This window comes from Bos indicus, chromosome 12, assembly GCF_029378745.1.
Source record: "Bos indicus isolate NIAB-ARS_2022 breed Sahiwal x Tharparkar chromosome 12, NIAB-ARS_B.indTharparkar_mat_pri_1.0, whole genome shotgun sequence".
Classification (NCBI taxonomy): domain Eukaryota; kingdom Metazoa; phylum Chordata; class Mammalia; order Artiodactyla; family Bovidae; genus Bos; species Bos indicus.
In genome coordinates, this window is record NC_091771.1 from 14,771,086 (window position 1) to 14,785,429 (window position 14,344).

Here is a 14,344-nt window from a genome sequence, read left to right on the forward strand (position 1 = left end):
TAGGGGATCTAGTTCTCTGACCAGGGATCAAACCCAGGACTCCTGCAGTGGGATCAGGGAGTCTTAGCCACTAGACCACCAGGGAGGTCCTCAGATTTCTTTAATTAAAAAAAAAAAAAAGCCTCTTGTGGTCTCTTGACTAAAAACGACAGCCTGGCTACCTGTGAGGTAAGAAGGCTGCAGAGTTTTTCTTATTCCCCTAAAATAACTTTGTAGTACCCCCAAACTTAACTATGCCTGTGTGTGCTTAGTCGCTCAGTCATGTCAACTCTTGCGACCCCATAGACTGTAGCCTGCCAGGCTTCATGGGATTCTCCAGGCAAGAATACTGGAGTGGGTTGTCATTTCTTTCTCCAGGGAGACTATGCCTAGTAACTCCCAAATCAGAATCCCTCTGATTTACTCCCTCCAGAGAATAAAAACCCTTTTCCTAAAAAGATGTGACCTTCCAATGGAGAGAGAGGACATCACCTCCTGAACCTCTGAGGTCATTCTCTTCCAATGTTACATTTAGAATTTCTTGAATATCTATTTCAAATATCTTTAAACAAGCTATAATTTAAGGACTTCCCTGGTGGTCCAGTGGGTAAGAATTTGAATGCCAGTGCAGGCAATACAGGTTTGATCCTGGATCAGGGAAGATTCCGGACAACTAAGTCCATGTGCCCCAGCTACTAGAGAGTAGCCTCCTCTGGCCGCAACTAGGGAGACCCTGCACGCAGGAACAAAGACCCAGCACAGCACGAAATAAATTAACTAATTACTTTAACAAGTTTGATGACTTTTGGCAAATACATTTTAGTTGCTCTGAGGAAACACACTTTCTCCTCATTCTCAACACTTAGACCATTATAAAAACAGAAGCCAGGAACTGCCCCTCCAATTTCTTCCATGCTTCTTCTTCCTTATTCCTTCTCATAATTCCATGGATTCTTTCAGTCATCCTCTCCCAGGTACATGGACTCCTCTTTCTTTCTTGTAGTCAATTGGTCAACAAATTCCTTTCTCTTTTTTCAAAGGTTTGGCTCTTTTCATTCTCCTTGCCACAACCACATTTTAGACCTTTAACTTTCTCCCTTTGGGATTTTTGTGGGGCCCTCCTAACTTCGTGACTTAAGTTTCTGCCCATCTAGTTTGTCCTGCATTTTAAAGATGATCTGAGCTTCCTTAAAATACTGTTTTTACAATATTGCTCTCCTTGGCAAATACTCTCATGCTAACTTCTGGTTTAAGATGATGAGTTAAGGGCATTTTACTTCAATCACTTTCCCCAGCCCCAAAACTGACAGTAAAAGGTTAAAAATAAATAAATTTAAAAGATAGGCATATGTCTACGAAGACAAACATCATCAACATTTTAAAAACCGTTAAGCAGATGGATGAGTCATAACTGACTCAGGAAATTCATGAGAACTGAACCTGAAACCAGCAGTGAAGGAAGTCTAGAAGTGACCTGACTTACGGCATAATATCTCTGAAATGCCTAGGGACTGGAATCACAGCACCCTGGGCTTTGACAATGAACATGCAGCTGAAAAATGAGCCAGTTGCTTTCAAGTCCGCATAAGAAGCCGCTAGAACCTCAGATCCTCTCCCCAACTCTCCCCTCTATACCCATCCCAGCAGCCTTTCAATCTTGCCAGAACACTGAAAGGCTTTGTTCCCCTCTCTTTTCTACACAACAGCATCAAAACATAGGATGTGTTCCCATCTTAGAACATGGCTTCTGGTAATACATGTAGTATCTTTCACCAGAGCTTGGCGAGGGTTTTAGGAATATCAGGAAGAATGCTTCAAGGGAACAACTCATTAGGACAGAGCAGGACCCTGGTCAACTCCGGCCTGGAAGAGAAGTTCTGTAGACAAGCCATTGTACATAAACTGGCACTGGCTTAACCTTCATGTGGGCACGAGCTGCTTCTAAGGTTCACAGTCGGGCGAGTGGAGTGAGTGGACCAAATGGCCAAGGGTGCATGTGGAGTTGGTTCTTTGGGGGCCAGAACGCCGATCTGTCAGGAGCCACATGACACCTCGAGCTACTTTAGCACCTGGAGTTGATTGTCATAACGCCCTGTTAACAGGAGTCATCTGGCTGCCAGTGCAGGAGACCCTGGTTTGATCCCCGGTCTGGGAAGATCCCATGTGCCACAGAACAACTAAGCCTGGGCTCCTAGAGCCTGTGCTCTGTAACAAGAGAAGCCACTACAATAAGAAGCCCGTGCACCACACCTAGAGAGTGGCCCCCGCTCGCCACAACTAGAGAAAGCCCACATGCAACAGTGAAGACCCGGTGCGGCCAAAAATAGAGAAATAGTTAAAAACAAAAACAAAAACAGGAGCCACACTCAGGTGACTAATCTCTAAGGCTCTTCTTGGGCTTCCATTGCAACCTTCCTTTTTGGCTCTTGCATCCAGACTTGGCCTTTCTCGGTGAACATGGCTTCCTGGTCTGTTACGTTTTGCCTTCCCAGCTTTTGTTTCCTAAGCGTGCCCACTGTCCATCCCAAAGTAACCGTGACTTGCCTCCTTTCTCCTTGCCCCTCTTCGTCTTTTTTTTTTTTTTTTTTTTTTTGACGCATGGGCCATGACAGAAGTCTGCCAAGGTGAAGGGGAGTTGAGGAGGGACTCACTCTTTGCAGCCAAGTAGGTAGAGCTTGAGGGAAACTGGGAAGATGTCCATTAACCCAATGTAGTAAAAAGGAAATGTGACAGATTTTAAAACATTGCCAAGCAGTGTAAGCATCCAGGCAAAGTCTGATAACTAAATTTGTAGTGGGCTCTAATGAGATGGTTCTTAATTTATCATGTGGGGAAAAGACTGGAGGAAGCAGACAAAATGATCCAGAAAATCCCTTGTATATACAAACGTGAAAAAAAAAAGTCACCAAAATGTTAATGTTATCCCAGAAATGAGATTTCAGGTATTTTTCTTTCTCCTTTATACTTTTATGTATGGTTTAATTTTTTAATAGGCAATTATTGTATATAATGAGGAAAAGCTATTTCTGTTGAGAGACAGGAAAGAAGACTCTATTAAAAGAGGAAGAGGGGGAAGAGTGACTCAAGACTTGGATTAGACACAATGATTTAAGGCATCAAAGACGAAAAAAAAAATGAAAATGGGGTGAAGGTAGCACTGTACACTGAATATGCAATGAAATATCAGCAAAGAGAGCTGATAGACTGAAAAATTTGAGAGACTGGCTGCCTCAGGCAGGACAGCCAGTAGGTAATAAAACATTTATGTAAACGTTAAAAAAGACTTATTTTTCATCCATCACTCAACTTTTGGGCCTGACACCTTTGTGCAGTGCACGACCTCCACAAAAAAGTCTTGATCCATCACCCTGGCTGGGGACATGACTGTAATAAAACTGGAATTCTGTGCACAAGGAAGAAGGGAAGAGATACCAGCTAGGTAATTAAGAATTTGCCTTATCTTCAGCACTGGAGTTGCTCGTCTCACTCCTGACCTGTACAAGGACAAAGGAAGGAGCTTAAAGGTCTACATTGTTCCAGCAATAAATGACTACCGAGTAGGACTATTTTCCTGCACAACTCTAGGTGCTAGGTTCTGGGAGAAACAACTGCTCATCCCTAGCAGAACTGAAATGGTGCAATTACACAATGCCTAGCAAAGCGCAAATATTTGTTCGAAAATGAATGAATACAGCAACTCTAATGCTACCATTATATAAAACAAGGCAAAAGTATAATAAGAAGAACTCCTTATTTTCCCCCTTTTTCTTTTAAAAAATAATTTTACATCCTTATCAAAATCTATCCTTTGCCAGAGTCTAGAGCAGCCGTGTTAGCAGACCTTTCTGCAAAGATGAACATGTCCTGAGTCTGCACTGTCCAGTATGGCCGCCAATCACCATATACGGCTGAGTATGTCAGAGGTGGTTACTGCAACTGAGAAGCTGAATTTTAAATTTAATTTATAATGAATTAAAATTCAAATAGTCACATCTAGTGGATACTACTACTGAAACAGAGAGTTTTAAAGAGCCTGAGTAGATATCATGAATTCTGTGGATTAGTAAAGGTAAGTATCTGTTGTTAACCCATTTCCTTCACTTCAGTTGATATTGGGTTAAATTGAGATTACCCTAAATCTTTTTCCTCTGATAGTCTCACCATCTGTATGTTTTTGCTTTTCAAACGAAGTTGGTTTATCAAAGCTTTTCACACTTAGAATTATTTACAGGTGCCAAAAGTAGGTACCACAGATCTGATAAGAAACATGGATTTGATTTATGCATTTTTTGCTTGTTTGAAGTTAACAATAGTTTTTATATGATTACATCAGATTCCACAAACAGACTGTTAGTCCTTGTGTGGTAAAGATTATTTTCCACTTGTAATAAACATACACTCTGCTTTCTCCATCAAGAGTGGTATGTTCCTCCTGAGTGATCCTTGCTTTCTGCCTTGCACATTAGGCATTTAACCACTTACTACCCCGTAATATTTTCCAAATCCCTATTTCGCATTGCTGTCTAAATCTTGTTTGTTTTTTTCCTTTTAAATGTATGGATACCTCCTCTCCCAGACTTGAGACCTAAAGGCAAGGTACAAGGGTAAGATATAGTTCATGTTTTGGATGAAAGAACCCTGGACTTGGAATCAGGTTATGGACATTTGGACAATCATTTTGAGCCTAAGATTTGTCATTGGTAAAATGGGAATGATAATATTCATTTCAGCGAACTCTTGTGGGCCTCAACTAGTGTGTGTAAAGCTCTTGCCAAATGCTAAAGAACTCAGTCACTGCTGGATATTCTGTTTCATTGTGTCCTTCACCACAAGACCATAGTAAAAGGTAATGGAACAGTCACTGAATGACACAATGAATGGATATAGAAAACAGATATGGTTTTCAATAATTTTGAAAATTCAGATTTTAAAAAAATGTATTTATTTATTATTTGTGTTATTTATTTTGGGCTGCTCTGGGTGCCCTGGCTGGGGCACTAAGATCCTACATGCCACAGGGCATGGCCAAAACTTTAAAAATTAGTAAATAAATAAATAAAATGAAAATTGAACTTCATTTTCTAACCTCCAGTGTACCTTGCTCCCCTTATTTCTTATTTAATTACCACTTGGCCTGGGGGAGGGAAAATATACCTTACCAAAGAAAATATTGGTCATATATTCCAAATTAAACTTTCAGATTTAGCCATTTTGAATTATTTTGCATAAATCATTTATATAATTTGCACAATTATATAAGAATAATATTCATAGGCTTGGAGCAGTCCCCTTTGTAATACATGCAATTAATAAATCCTTAATAAAATAAATAGTAAAATTAAAAAGTATTTCTCACTGGGAGTCAGTCTCTTTTGGTATAGCCATTGTCAACGCAATTATGTATTACATAAAATTTTCTAATGAGTTTTCACTCCTAGAGTTACATGTACCACAAATAGAATGGAATTAGACCCCCCCCCAAAAAAATGGAATTAAAAATCATGAAAACCTATGCAATATGAAGTATTCCACTATTCTTTTCTCTAACAAGCCAAGTAGAGATTTATCTCTTATTTTTAAAGCTTTTTCTTATCAGGGCTTAAAATACCTTGAGACTAAATCACACCTTTATATAAAGCTATTTACTTTGACACAGTCTGTGTCCTTGGACTTAAAAATACACACACCTGGATGTAGATTTTCACCTGTTCCTCGCTGTTGTTGTTTAGTCACTCAGTCATGTCCGACTCTTTGTGACCCCATGGACTGTAGCCCGCCAGGCTCCTCTGTCCATGGGGATTCTCCAGGCAAGAATACTGGCATCGGTTGCCATTTCCTTCTCTAGGGAATCTTCCCAACCCAGGGATTGAACCTGTGTCTCCTGAATTGCAGGCAGATTCTCTATCATCTGAGCCACCAGGGAAGCCCCTGGTCCTCATTAAGTGATTGTAATTTCTACCTTGACTCTATAAGCACTCTCCCACATCCCTTGCCTCATTTTGACCATCTCTCAGACACCAGCTTCAAAATTGGGAAAGTAAGCGAGTGAGTGAGTGAGTGAGAGAGAGTGAAAGTCACTCAGTCGTGTCTGACTCTTTGTGACCCCATGGACTATACAGTCCATGAAATTCTCCAGGCCAGAATACTGGAGTGGGTAGCCTTTCCCTTCTCCAGAAGATCTTCCCAACCCAGGGATTGAACCCAGGTCTCCCACATTGCAGGTGGATTCTTTACCAGCTGAGCCACAAGAAAAGTCCTCAACTGGGAAAGGAGTATGTCAAAGCTGTACATTGTCACTCTGCTTATTTAACTTATATGCAGAGTACATCATGTAAAATGCCAAGCTGGATGAAGCACAAGCTGGAATCAAGATTGCCAGGAGAAATATCAACAACCTCAGATATGCAGATGATGCCACCTTTATGACAGAAAGCAAAGAGGAACTAAAGAGCCTCTTGATGAAGGTGAAAGAGGAGAGTGAAATTGCTGGCTTAAAACTCAACATTCGAAAAACTAAGATCATGGCGTCTGCTTCCATCACTTCATGACAAATAGATGGGGAAACAATGGAAACAGTGACAGACTTTATTTTCTTGGGCTCCAAAATCACTGCAGTTGGTGACTGCAGCCATGAAATTAAAAGACATTCCTTGGAAGAAAAGTTGTTACAAACCTAGACAACATATTAAAAAACAGAGAAATTACTTTGCCAACAAAGGTCCATCTAGTCGAATCTGTGGTTTTTCCAGTAGTCGTGTATGAATGTGAGAATTGGACCATAAAGAAAGCTGAGCACCAAAGAACTGATGCTTTTGAACTGTGGTGTTGGAGAAGACTCTTGAGAGTCCCTTAGACTGCAAGGAGATCCAACCAGTCCATCCTAAAGGAAATCAATCCTGTATATTCATTGGAAGAACTGATGTTAAACTGAAGCTCCAATACTTTGGCCACCTGATGCAAAGAGCCGAATCATTGGAAAAGACCCTGATGCCTGGAAGGATTGAAGGCAGGAGGAGAAGGGATGACAGAGGGCAAGATAGTTGGATGGTATCACCAACTCGATGGACATGAGTTTAAGCAAGCTCCCGGAGATGGTGAAGGACAGGGAAGCCTGGAGTGTTGCAGTCCATGGAGTGGCAAAGAGCTGGACATGACAGTGACCGAACAACAACAACAGACACCAGGAGCAAAAATGTCAGAAGGAAAATGATTTTTATTCAGCTTAAGTTTTCTTGTGCTGAGGATCAAAGAAGAGGCTGTTCCCATGTAGGGGCAGGAACCCGTCATCTGTGTTTGTGGTCTAAGAGTGGAGAGTGGGGACTTCTTTTCTACCCTTGAGAGAAGCAGAACACTTCTTTTCATTGTTGCCGTCGCTGTTAGGATTTCTATGGTACCTCCTCCTCAGTGCCCAGAAGGGAGCCATTGACCCCCGAGAGTGATGATGTTCCTTTTGGTTAATGTCTCTGAACTCTGAAAGATTCACCTCTCCTGTAACAACACCTAGACAGCACCCTGTGTCTTTCAGTGAAGGAATCCAACATGTGCCTCGATAGCGTAAAGATTATTTTAAACTAAAAGCATCTAAACAAATAGCAGCCACAGAAAGCAACCTTCCCTAAGCTTCTTTTCGGGACTTAGCCAGCACTCTTGAAAAATACAGCTGTCATCAATTCCCTGTCCAGGAGACTCACAGCCGGAAAGGAGACTAATCATTATCACGGGGATGAGTAACTGCTTAACAAACTTTATCTGAAACTGTCAGGCCTTCCCTTTGTTCTTCCACAGAACCTCTTTCTCTTCCCTCCCTCTCGCATTTAGTTCATATGTACACCCCTATCTCTCCCTGCTTTGGGAGTCATTTCATTTAAAACCTCCACTGAATGTAAGTAAGCTTTGTGTTTTCTCCTGACAAGCTGAACTCAAGTTGGAAGAAGTTTTTCCTCCAAATAACATCATCTCAACATAATACTTACAACAACCCTATTGTATTCCCGTTTTCCAGGTGAGAGAAACTGAGCCTTAGGGAGGTTAAGAAAGTTTCCAAGGTCACACAGAAATTAAACAGCAGAGGTGGGCTTTAAATGCTGATGACTTGAGAAAAAGAAAAACACAGCCAATTTTCTCTGTTTCTGAGCTGGACAAGTTGGAGGCAGCAGCTTGGTCCACGACAACTCGATGAAAGGTTTCAGAGTAAGCCCATGTGACAAGTAAGAACTAACCAAACACTGTGTTGTGTTAGTACCTGGGGTTGAACTGCAAGGTGAGAAGGAAGAGGGGAGAAAGATGCCACATGCAAGCACAATTGTGCACAAACTTAGAGGCCCAGAGGTCTCCCTGAGAGATGGTTCTGGGACCAGTATTTCTCAACCTCATCTAATCATGGCACCCAAAACAAAGGAGGTCCTTGGGCATGAACCACTGGAGGTGCCGTAGAGTGACCCCTGTGTCTCATTAGTAACTCATTAGTAATCCCCCTCCCTCAGCTTCTCCCCCAGGAAAACGCGTTAGAATGGACCTGAGTGAGGAAGACATTTTTTAAAGGCTAACCCTTAATCCACTCACATTTCTTGAGCAATAATAACCATTGCTACTAAGAAAACTCTACCACTTTATTACTAGCAATGTGTTTGTGACACACATTTCACAACTGATCCTGACACCCAGGATCATGTTGAATTGACCAAAAACTCTGTTCAGGTGTTCCTGTAACATTTTATGGAAAAGTCCAAATGAACTTTTGGGCCAACCCAATAGAAAACCGAGAGTTTGGTTTAACTGGGAAAGTGCCCCTTTGTAGTAGGGTTAATCCAGTACTCCAAAAGATGACGAGTAGCCCCCTAAGGAGGCAGTTGCGTCTCTTCTCTCCGTGGTCTGAGCTCTCTGGGGATCCTTTCCCAGGTCTTGTTCTTTCCACCGTAATACATGAAGATGAAGACCGGCAAAAAGAGGCAACCCTGGCATCGAGCTTTTGCCTGCTTCTCTAGTTTTGAATACGTGAGGAAAATTACAATCAACAAATCAGTGTTATCAAGCTACTGATGTATGACTATGAAACAAAGATCAGATTTCAACAATCAGGAGGGAAACGGGGAAAGTCTTAAATTGAGGAAGGGCTTTTGTAGACCTCGGGGCTGCCTCTGCAGAGGCAGTTAATCATCTGCCCGAACCATCAGATCCATTTCCACAACCTTTTCCTTAAGTTGTCTTTCCCCTACTGCCCCTACTCTCCTACAGGCAAAAGGATGGCAATGGGATCATTTCCTTTAGAAAGTAAACACTCATACAAAGCAAGTATACAGCTGTTACTAAAATGACATTCTTGGGGACTTCGCTGGTTGTCCAGTGGCTAAGACTCCCCGCTCCCAGTGCAGGAAGCCTGGGTTTGGTCCCTGCTAGGGGGAACTGGATCCCACATGCGGCAGCTAAGAGTTCACAGGCACAACTAAATATATAAATATATATTATATTTTAGCCAAATATATATATAATATATATATTTCAGCCAAATATATAAATAAATAATTTTTAAGTAAAATGATATCTTCTAGGGAAATTATGTTTAGGTATCACAATTAAAAGGTTGATATTTGGTATCATTTGTAGCTGACAGCATCTTCTTATGGATCAGTTTATCTGATCTACTATAGTTTCTCTTACATTGTCTCACAGAGCATGTGGAGTAAATTTCTTCTGAAAGAAGGAAAGTTCATTTCTACATCCTGGATGGGCTGAGGTGAAGGAAGAATAAATTCGCTGATTAAACTTTCACAAGTCAGTTTGCTGAGCAAAATATCTACTGTCCTTCAGAGCATTTTGTAGTCATATCTCTATCGACATGTCCAGAAATTGAACTCAAAATACCCCAAATTTGGGTGCTTTCCTAAAGTTCTTTGATATCCTTGAAAACTGAAATCGACTCCGCTGTTTCTCAGACTCATCTAGAATTCACTGTACCTGCAGGAGAGGCCCACACTGTTGGCCTTCTCAAGTTTCTCTTTGAAGAGACAAGAAACAATCCCTCCCTGAAGAGAAGTGAGAATGCCTCTGCCTCTCAAGTTAAAAGGAGATGGGAGGTGTGAGGCGAGGTCAGGGGGCACCAGGGCAAAGGCCGTGGCTGAACTTGAAGGCCAGCCAACAGATACGTGTCAATGTCAACTGTACTTGAAAGACAGAAATCCCAAACCCTAAGATCCTCACATTTCAGAGAAAATGAAGAGTTCCTTCTTTGTCTTCAACAAATCACTGTTTTCATAGCAGCATGAAACTTCTTTCTGACTAAACTTTTCTTGGCCGTGATCAGCCATGACTGAGTGAATAATTATCTAGTTAAACAGGGACTGCTGAAGACTTCCTTGGTGGTGAAGTGGTTGAGAATCCGCCTTGCAGTATGGAGGACATGGGTTCAATCCGTGGTCAGGGAAGAAAGATCCCACATGCCCCGGAGCAACCAAGCCTGCACACCTGCACACCACAGCTAGTCTGTAGGCACAAGGGAAGATTCCACACGGTGCAGTGAAGACCCTGGGTGCCACAACTAAGACCTGGCACAGCTAAATAAATAAATATTCAAAAAACCAAACCAGGGACTGGCCATCTACTCTGTGATTTTTTTTTTTTCAGGTGGCTTCATTCTAGAAAGGCTTCCTTGCGTTCCCGACAGAGGCCCATCATCACCTGTCTGAACTCTTGAAGTACTCAGAGCTCAGCTTTAAACTGCACTATGTCATGTGGAGATGATCAGGTCATGAGGTCAGTTTTTTTCTCTTAATTTCTTATCAGAGGATAATTGCTTTGCAGTACTGTGCTGATTTGCACCATACATCATCATGAATCAGCCACAGCTCCCCTCCCTTGTGAACCCTCCTCCCATCTTCCACCCCATTGCACCCCTCTAGGTTGTCACAGAGCACTCGGTTGAGCTCCCTGTGTCACACAGCAAATTCTCATGGCTATATACTTTACACATGGTCATGTATTTGTTTCCATGCTGCTCTCTCTATTCATCCCACCCTCTCCTTTCCCCATGAGGTCAGTTTTGTGGAGGAAGCTTGCTCTGTTGGCAGCATCATGGGAAGACAGTAGTGACGAGAAGACTAGGGAGATATAAAGTTCTTATAACAGAGAGGGTTGAGGGTCTAAACAAAGGCAGCAGTAGTAGATATGGAGAGAACTGAACCACCAATTTAACAGAAATGTAGGACCTAAAATGAACAGAACTTGATTACTGGTTGTACATGCAGACGTGAGGGAAAGGAAGGGGGTGACTTGGATGACAAGTGGATAGTAGGACCACACTGAGGCAGGAGGTGTAGAGAATATGAAAAGGACGAGGCCCTCAGAGGAGTTCAGTGTTGGATGTGCTCAGTTTGAGGTTCCGTGGGGGTAAGGATGGACACAGAAGGCAAGCTGGTGGGGTTAAGACTGAAGTTCAAAGACAGGTTAGGGGACTTCTCTGGAAGTCCAGAGGTTAAGACTTCACACTTCCAACACAGGGGGCACAGGTTTGATCCCTGGTCTGGGAACTAAGATCCCACATGCCGCATGGTGTAGCCAAAAATAAAATAAAAAGAAACAAGAATAGGACAGAAATTGGGGACTGGGGCTTGGCAGTGATCTGGAAATCTGTACTGCTCAGATTTCCCACCAAGAGAATGGGAACCTACGCTGGCGGACTGCCCTCTGCTCCTTCACCTTCAGGAGGGACAGTGTTCACACCCTCCACTCTCCCGGGATGGCTCCCAGCCACTAGTGACCAAGCCTGGCCATGGCCTGCAGGCTTCTCTAACATGGCTTCCTCGGGGCTGTACTGGGAGCTGAGGCTCTTCCTACCCAACCTCCTTCCTTCTTATTCTTTCATTGAAGTCCATCAGCACAAAGGCCTAAGGCTCTCCCTCTCTCCTTTAACCCTTACAACAACCTTCCAACAGATTTATTGCACATTTAATTCCATCTGAATGTGTGCTTCTTGGAGATCCTGCAGCAACCTAGGAGTCATCAATATATGTGCATGCTAAGTCACTTCAGTTGTGTCCAACTCTTTATGATCCCATATAGAGCCTGCTAAGCTCCTCTGTCCATGGAATTCTCCAGGCAAGAATACTGGAGTGGGTTGCCATTTCCTTCTCCAATATACAGGTAAGTAATTATTAAAAGAATGGGAGTGAATTAGACATATCTGGGAGAACCTACAGAATGAGGGGTAAAAAAAAATCATTGAAATGTTAAAATGAAGGAAAGGGTTACAGAGAATACTAACCTTTAGGTAGTGATAAGAGGGGCTCTGGGGCTAGGCTGCCTGGGTTTGAATAAGGCTAGGAAATAGCAGCCCACTCTAGTATTCTCGCCTGGGAAATCCCATGGACAGAGGAAACTAGCAGGCTACAGTCCATGGGGTCACAAAGAATAGGACATGACTTAGTGACTAAACAACAGTGACCACTTATTATTAGCATGACCCTCTAGGCAGATTGCTTAGCCCTTCTAAGCTCCTCTTTCCTTGTGTGTAAAAGGAGAGGGGGGATATTCATACTTGTTAAAGGTTTGTTGTAAAAGTAGTTAGAAAACTACCTTTATATATTGAGGTCTCTGTAGAAGTTGTTACCCTATATTGGAAAAGAATCTGAATAAAAATGAAAATATATATAACTTAATCACTATTCGTATGCCTGAAACTAACACAATATTGTAAATCAACTACACTCCAATAAAAGGTAAAAAAAAAAAAAAAACTGGCTATTATCATCAGGCATAATGGATAAGGAGACCCTAGAGTACCCAGTAGCATCCAGGAAAAGAAGAGGAGGACCAGAATCTCGCACCACAAAGTCGGGGGAGCAGCAGTTTCAAGAAGGAAGACAGTTTCAAAAGTCATAAAGAGCCATGAAGAATAAAAGTGAAAAAAAAAAAAATACTGGACTTCCCTGGTGGTCCATTAGTTAGGAATCTACCTGCCAGTGCAGAGGATGCGGGTTTGGTCTCTGGTCTGGGAAGATTCCATGTGCCATGAGGCAGCTAAGCCTGTGTCCCACAACTAGAGAAGCCACTGCAATGAGAAGGGCTCATACTACAACTGGAGAGGAGCCCCCCTCTTGTCACAACTAAGAAAGCCTGCGTGCAGCCAAAGATACATATATTTTTTTAAGAAACCATTAAAAAAAAGATGAAAAAATATTCAATAGGCTTGGAAATGACTGATGACTTTAACAAGAGCGGTCTCTGTGGTGTGGGGAAGACAGAAGTCAGAGGAAGAGGGCTTGAGAAGTGAATGGTGGTTGAGAAAGTGAATAGAGGGAGCCATCTTCCATCCTCGGCTTGGCTTTGATGTCAAAGAGAGAGAGACCTATGGACACAGGGGGCTCAAGAGGCCAAGAAGAAAATCAAGTTTGTTTATATGCAGAAAGTACAATGCCCGAGGACAGGAAGAGAAAGTTTTGGATAGCAAGATGTTTTCAGGAACTGTCAAAGAATGGGCTGAATGATTTTTGAGTTAACTCACAGAAGGGTGAGCTAATCAACAGAAAGGATGGTGATACTCTTGAGACCACTGAAGTAAGGATGAGGATACATCAAGGAGTGGTCACAAGACAGGAACGTGAAGGCAGTCCCAAGCAATGCCCTCTATCTGTTTTGTCTCTAACGAAGACTCCAAGATTGCAGCTATTAAAGATGAAGAGGGCAGAGGTGAAGTAGGCAACTTGAAGAAAACATACATTTTCCTCTTCTCCCCTAGCAGTGAAGGAAATCCAAATTTACTGAGCACCTCCCCTGGGCTGTGAACTTTCACTTGGTTGCTGTCCTGAATCCCCACCACCATCCTTTGAGGTAGATATCATTATTCCCATTTCACAGATGAGAAAAACTGAGGCTCTAAGAGATAGAGTCATTAGTCTAAGATGTAGGTCTAGCGGAGTACTCATTATTTGTTGAATGAATGGACTGCCCTTACCATGCTCTTTTTAATCTCCAATGGGTTGTGTACTTGTGTGATGTTTTGGCCAAACAGCCTTTTCACTGTTGAGACTATCCGTATGGCGTTGAGTCATGGGTCAGTCTCAACCCCCAAAAATGTCACACTACTGAAAAATGCAAGAAGTGGCTGGACAAGGACATGCATATACTTTATTTATCCTCAAACAGAAAAGCTACTTAAAAGATTATGACTGATTGGGAAATGGGATTTCGTGGGGCAGGAACATTTGAAGCTGCAGTTGCTAACATTCCCATCAGGGACCTCCCTGGGTCACAGAATTGATGCGTGGATTGTTTTCATTTTGTTGTTAATAATATCTGGATGAAAATGCCTGCCAAAACATTTCACTGGAGGATTTAGGATCTGCTTTCCAAGTCTACAACTGAAGGGCAGCCG

General features: G+C 42.3%; 1 long non-coding RNA gene across 1 annotated transcript in view; it reads left to right on the top strand.

Moving 5' to 3' along the window:
* The window catches only part of LOC109566685 (uncharacterized), a 51,706-nt gene that overhangs the window by 12,138 nt on the left and 25,224 nt on the right, over positions 1-14,344 (top strand). Inside the window, exon 3 of the long non-coding RNA XR_002181871.2 lies at positions 10,600-10,728. This is a non-coding gene — a long non-coding RNA (uncharacterized lncRNA). The remainder of the gene's footprint in view (positions 1-10,599; positions 10,729-14,344) is intronic.